The sequence below is a fragment of the Epinephelus fuscoguttatus genome, linkage group LG5 (genome assembly GCF_011397635.1).
Source record: "Epinephelus fuscoguttatus linkage group LG5, E.fuscoguttatus.final_Chr_v1".
Taxonomy (NCBI): Eukaryota; Metazoa; Chordata; class Actinopteri; order Perciformes; family Serranidae; genus Epinephelus; species Epinephelus fuscoguttatus.
Window position 1 is genome coordinate 3,317,303 of NC_064756.1, and position 5,549 is coordinate 3,322,851.

The following is a 5,549-nucleotide window of genomic DNA, read 5'->3' on the forward strand; positions in this document are numbered from 1 at the left end:
ACCAGGTTACTGATCATTTAGTGTTGTTAGAGTTATACTGGGACACATTTCTCCTCAAAACAAATGCAAAACTGCCCACTCATCTTTACAAACGTCAATATCAAAACCAAAGTCTCTACTCGAGACCATGTCATCTTACATGTAAACCAGACTTTGCCTTCAGACATCAAACAAAAGTAAATACACAAACACTACAGCATGTTACACCCTGGTGAGATTATTGAAAAGAAGAAAAAAGCTGCAAATTAACAAGAACATAGTTGTAAATCTAGGAGAAAAAAGTTGCAAATTTATGAGAATGTAGCTGTAAATCTACGAGAATACAGTCATAATACTACAAGAATAAAGTCATAAATGGGGCGTTGCATAGTGGATAGTGCCAGCGCCCCATGTACAGAGGCATTGCCTCACTGCAGCGGCCGTGGGTTCGAATCCGGCTCGTGGCCCTTTGCTGCATGTCAATCCCCACTCTCTCTCTGTCTTCCCCCTTCACTCTCTGTGCTGTCATTAAAGGCAAAAAGCCCACAAAAATAATATTTTAAAAAAGAATAAAGTCATAAATCTACAAGAAAAAAGTTGCAAATTTACAAGAATGTAGTCGTAAATCTACAAGAGTAAAGTTGTAAATCTACGAGAATGGGGTGATGGTAATATACAGTTTAGCAGCATCGAATGTTTCCTACGAAAAGTAATGCACCCAAATTCATACATATCCCACGTATTTTGAAAGGCTGTGATCACATGACCAATGTGCTGACGGCAGTAAACAAGAGGCCGTTTACACGTACACAGTGATTTTGATAAACGGAGACATCTTCCTTCGTTTGTGCCCTTCGTTTACACGCAAATGGAGATTTCTCCTCTGAAAACGAGTCTTTCTAAAAACTCCGGCCAGAGTGGAGATTTTGGAAAACTCCGGTTGCGCCTTTGCATGTAAACTGAGATAAACGGAGATAAACGGAGATAAACGGAGTTATAGGCAGCCGACGTCACAGTATGCGCCGGAATTTGCGCCTGTGTCAAAAGTGCGACCTATGTTGCTATGGTGACAATGGATACATGGAAGGCTTGAGCTTCTCGTTACACTGCCACCTACAGGTTTGGCATGCTCTTGTGTATATATACACGGGTAAGTGTAAACGAAGATCTTTTTGAAAACAGAGACGGTGAAATGTCCGTTTATGAAAATAGCCGGCAACATGTAAACGGCCTCCAAGGAAGCGGCCCCAAGTGCATGTAAGGACGCAGGTAGGGGTGGTGCATGGGTCACAAAAAAATGGACTCTCTTCCGGGACTTTCTCTTGGAGTCACGTGCTCAGATCCATGTGAACTTTGAGTCACTTTAAGGTACATCCTCACCATGTTTATTTCCCTAAACCTAACCTCTGTAACTTTATGTTAATTATGTAACTGATGTAACATTCGAGGGGCGCAAATTGGTTGAATATCATACGAACCGTTCTATGAGAGAACACTGAGCGAGTACAGCACAAAGAAAGTGACAGCACAGAGCAGTGTGTATGTTACCTGTTTTCCTCTCTAAAGGTTCGGATTATAGAGGCGACTGTGAAGCGACCAACACTCAGCTGCATTCTCTGCCTAGCTGCCCTCACTGACGTCCCATGGACAAGGCCTGTCTTCCTCCTCCTCTCCTGTGGCCTCAACCTTCAGGTCTTTGTGGATCCGTTGTCTCCAAACAGGTGAACTGACACACGGTCCTCTTTATCTCCTCAGGCTCCTATTGGTGTGTCAACAATTTCGACTCTTAGTGTTTCCACCTGGGTAATTGTGTGTTAAGTGGGTTCCAGCTGAGATTATTTGAGTTAATGAAACCTAAATACCAGAGCTTTGTGAATGAGCACATACTGCAGCCAGTGTTAATGAAGGCATTTGTTTGATGAGTTTTTCACAAACGGTTTAACAAATCTGAATCATGTGTGAGAGCAGCGAGTAGTGTTTTATAGTTTTGGGAAATAGGTCTTGCATTAGGTCAAAACATTCTAACTCCGACCTCATCACGTCGCCACTTGGGAAACAGGGAAACAGCTAGCCTGCCCTCACTAAGGCTCAAACATACTTTCCACAGTGAGCGTCCGTAGAGAGCTGCAGACACGGTTGTAGTCATAGCACAGAGTTCACTTCAGCCTCCAGCAGGAAACAGGAGGGCTGGAAGGTGAGCTTACCGTCCTCCTACTGCCGACACTGGGTGGAAGTGAAACTAAATGATGCTGCTGAGTCTAGAGGTGTGTAAAATATCCAACTTGAAACTAACTTCCCCGTGGTAGACAGTTGTGGCTGGCTCGAAAGCAGCTCAATACTGAGGGATCACTGCCCACATACAGTACAGGCCAAAAGTTTGGACACACCTTCTCATTCAATGTGTTTTCTTTATTTTCATGACTATTTACATTGTAGATTCTCACTGAAGGCATCAAAACTATGAACGAACACATGTGGAGTTATGTACTTAACAAAAAAAGGTGAAATAACTGAAAACATGTTTTATATTCTAGTTTCTTCAAAATAGCCACCCTTTGCTCTGATTACTGCTTTGCACACTCTTGGCATTCTCTCCATGAGCTTCAAGAGGTAGTCACCTGAAATGGTTTCCACTTCACAGGTGTGCCTTATCAGGGTTAATTAGTGGAATTTCTTGCTTTATCAATGGGGTTGGGACCATCAGTTGTGTTGTGCAGAAGTCAGGTTAATACACAGCCGACAGCCCTATTGGACAACTGTTAAAATTCATATTATGGCAAGAACCAATCAGCTAACTAAAGAAAAACAAGTGGCCATCATTACTTTAAGAAATGAAGGTCAGTCAGTCCGGAAAATTGCAAAAACTTTAAATGTGTCCCCAAGTGGAGTCGCAAAAACCATCAAGCGCTACAACGAAACTGGCACACATGAGGACCGAGCCAGGAAAGGAAGACCAAGAGTCACCTCTGCTTCTGAGGATAAGTTCATCCGAGTCACCAGCCTCAGAAATCCCAAGTTAACAGCAGCTCAGATCAGAGACCAGATGAATGCCACACAGAGTTCTAGCAGCAGACCCATCTCTAGAACAACTGTTAAGAGGAGACTGCGCGAATCAGGCCTTCATGGTCAAATAGCTGCTAGGAAACCACTGCTAAGGAGAGGCAACAAGCAGAAGAGATTTGTTTGGGCCAAGAAACACAAGGAATGGACATTAGACCAGTGGAAATCTGTGCTTTGGTCTGATGAGTCCAAATTTGAGATCTTTGGTTCCAACCGCCGTGTCTTTGTGAGACGCAGAAAAGGTGAACGGATGGATTCCACATGCCTGGTTCCCACTGTGAAGCATGGAGGAGGAGGTGTGATGGTGTGAGGGTGTTTTGCTGGTGACACTGTTGGGGATTTATTCAAAATTGAAGGCACACTGAACCAGCATGGCTACCACAGCATCCTGCAGCGACATGCCATCCCATCCGGTTTGCGTTTAGTTGGACGATCATTTATTTTTCAACAGGACAATGACCCCAAACACACCTCCAGGCTGTGTAAGGGCTATTTGACCAAGAAGGAGAGTGATGGAGTGCTGCGGCAGATGACCTGGCCTCCACAGTCACCGGACCTGAACCCAATGGAGATGGTTTGGGGTGAGCTGGACCGCAGAGTGAAGGCAAAGGGGCCAACAAGTGCTAAACACCTCTGGGAACTCCTTCAAGACTGCTGGAAAACCATTTCAGGTGACTACCTCTTGAAGCTCATGGAGAGAATGCCAAGAGTGTGCAAAGCAGTAATCAGAGCAAAGGGTGGCTATTTTGAAGAAACTAGAATATAAAACATGTTTTCAGTTATTTCACCTTTTTTTGTTAAGTACATAACTCCACATGTGTTCATTCATAGTTTTGATGCCTTCAGTGAGAATCTACAATGTAAATAGTCATGAAAATAAAGAAAACGCATTGAATGAGAAGGTGTGTCCAAACTTTTGGCCTGTACTGTACGTTTAATGAACAAAGAGTACAGTCTCGGCTACAGTGATGGCAGTTCTAACAGCTTTTTAATCAGGGAAAATACCCTCACTGAAATGCATATGTGTTACCACAGTTACATGTAGGTATTAGCATAAATAGATTATGGGATATACATGGCCCTTATTAGGATCAGTTATGAGATCACAGACAGATTTCACTATCAGCAGATGGATTTATTTTTGGTTTAGCTGTTGCTACAATCACATATCTGCTGTCATAAAATCCTGTGGTTGGTTCGTTTTCTTTCACACCACAAAAAAAAAAAAAAAAAAAAAAAAACGCACCAGAGTCCGTTTGGAGGTTTCACACCTGCCCTGTTTGATTCGGTTCAATTGAACTCCAGGTGGTTTGCCCCCTCAGCGTGGTTCATTTGTGCAGGTGTGAACACACCAAAACAACCGGACCGAGACCTTCTTGAAGAGGTGGTCTCAGTCTGGTTCCAAAGGAACTCTGGTGCGGTTGGTTTGTGGTGAGAAGGTGTTCCGACCTGGATGTGAAGCAACTGCAGTCACATGACACATTGTTTGGGTTAAACATGAGCATGTTACAGTCCTGGAGGATTATTAATGTGCACCTCCTCCTGTACTGCCTTAATATGCACATTCAGCACATCCAATGCATCAAAACATTGTTTTCTAGTTGGAGCCGCGCCTCGTTTTCAAACTGTATGCTTTGACTAAAATGAACAATGACAGCAATATAGTCCACGATGAGCAGCGCTAAAATCAACCTGCGTAGTTGTCCCTCCATTGTGACATTAGAAAGTGTCACATTTATCTTGCAAGTGTACTCTTCTTCAACGTTTGCTTTACTTCCTGGATTTTTCCCACATGGAAATTCTGACCAATCAAGAGCAGCTTTCTCACACAAGGCATTTGATCTGGTCCTCTTGTAAATGCTGCCGTGAGAACACCAACCAACTCTAGGCAATTATACAACTTTGGAACAACATGAGTCCCTGATTCAGACCAGAGGAGACCACTCTAGGGCTGACAGCAGCCTGAGACCGCCCTTTTCAAGCAGTCTCGGTTTGGTTGTTTGGTCCGCACCAGGGTCCCAAACAAACTGTTCTCATCATGCAAATGAGCCTGAGCTCATTTTAACTGAACCAGACAGGTTACTCGTGAAAGCACCCTTAAGTTTATCTGTGCTTCACTCAGGATTATTCATTTTATTTTATTGTCATTGTATAAAATGTTTCCTGGTCTATTAGACTTTGTTTTGTGTCCTAATTTCTGCTGGATGCTACAGCTTGTTGAAGTCCTTCTCGTTGTCGAGATGTTCCATCTGCTTAATCAACCACAAGTGACAGCAATACTTACAAACCATGACATCAACCTGGAACTTATGTTTTCTGAGCACTTCCATTTTTTTTCCCAGTCACTCATCCCTAAAGCAAATGACACAATGGATTTCCAGGTTTCCTGATAAAAAACATAAAAGCCCTGTGGCGCTCTTGTCCTCACTTATGACCTTCTTGTATCCAAATATTTCATTTTTCCACAAAGTAAAACACATAAAGAAGAAATGTGCAACAACACAACAGCA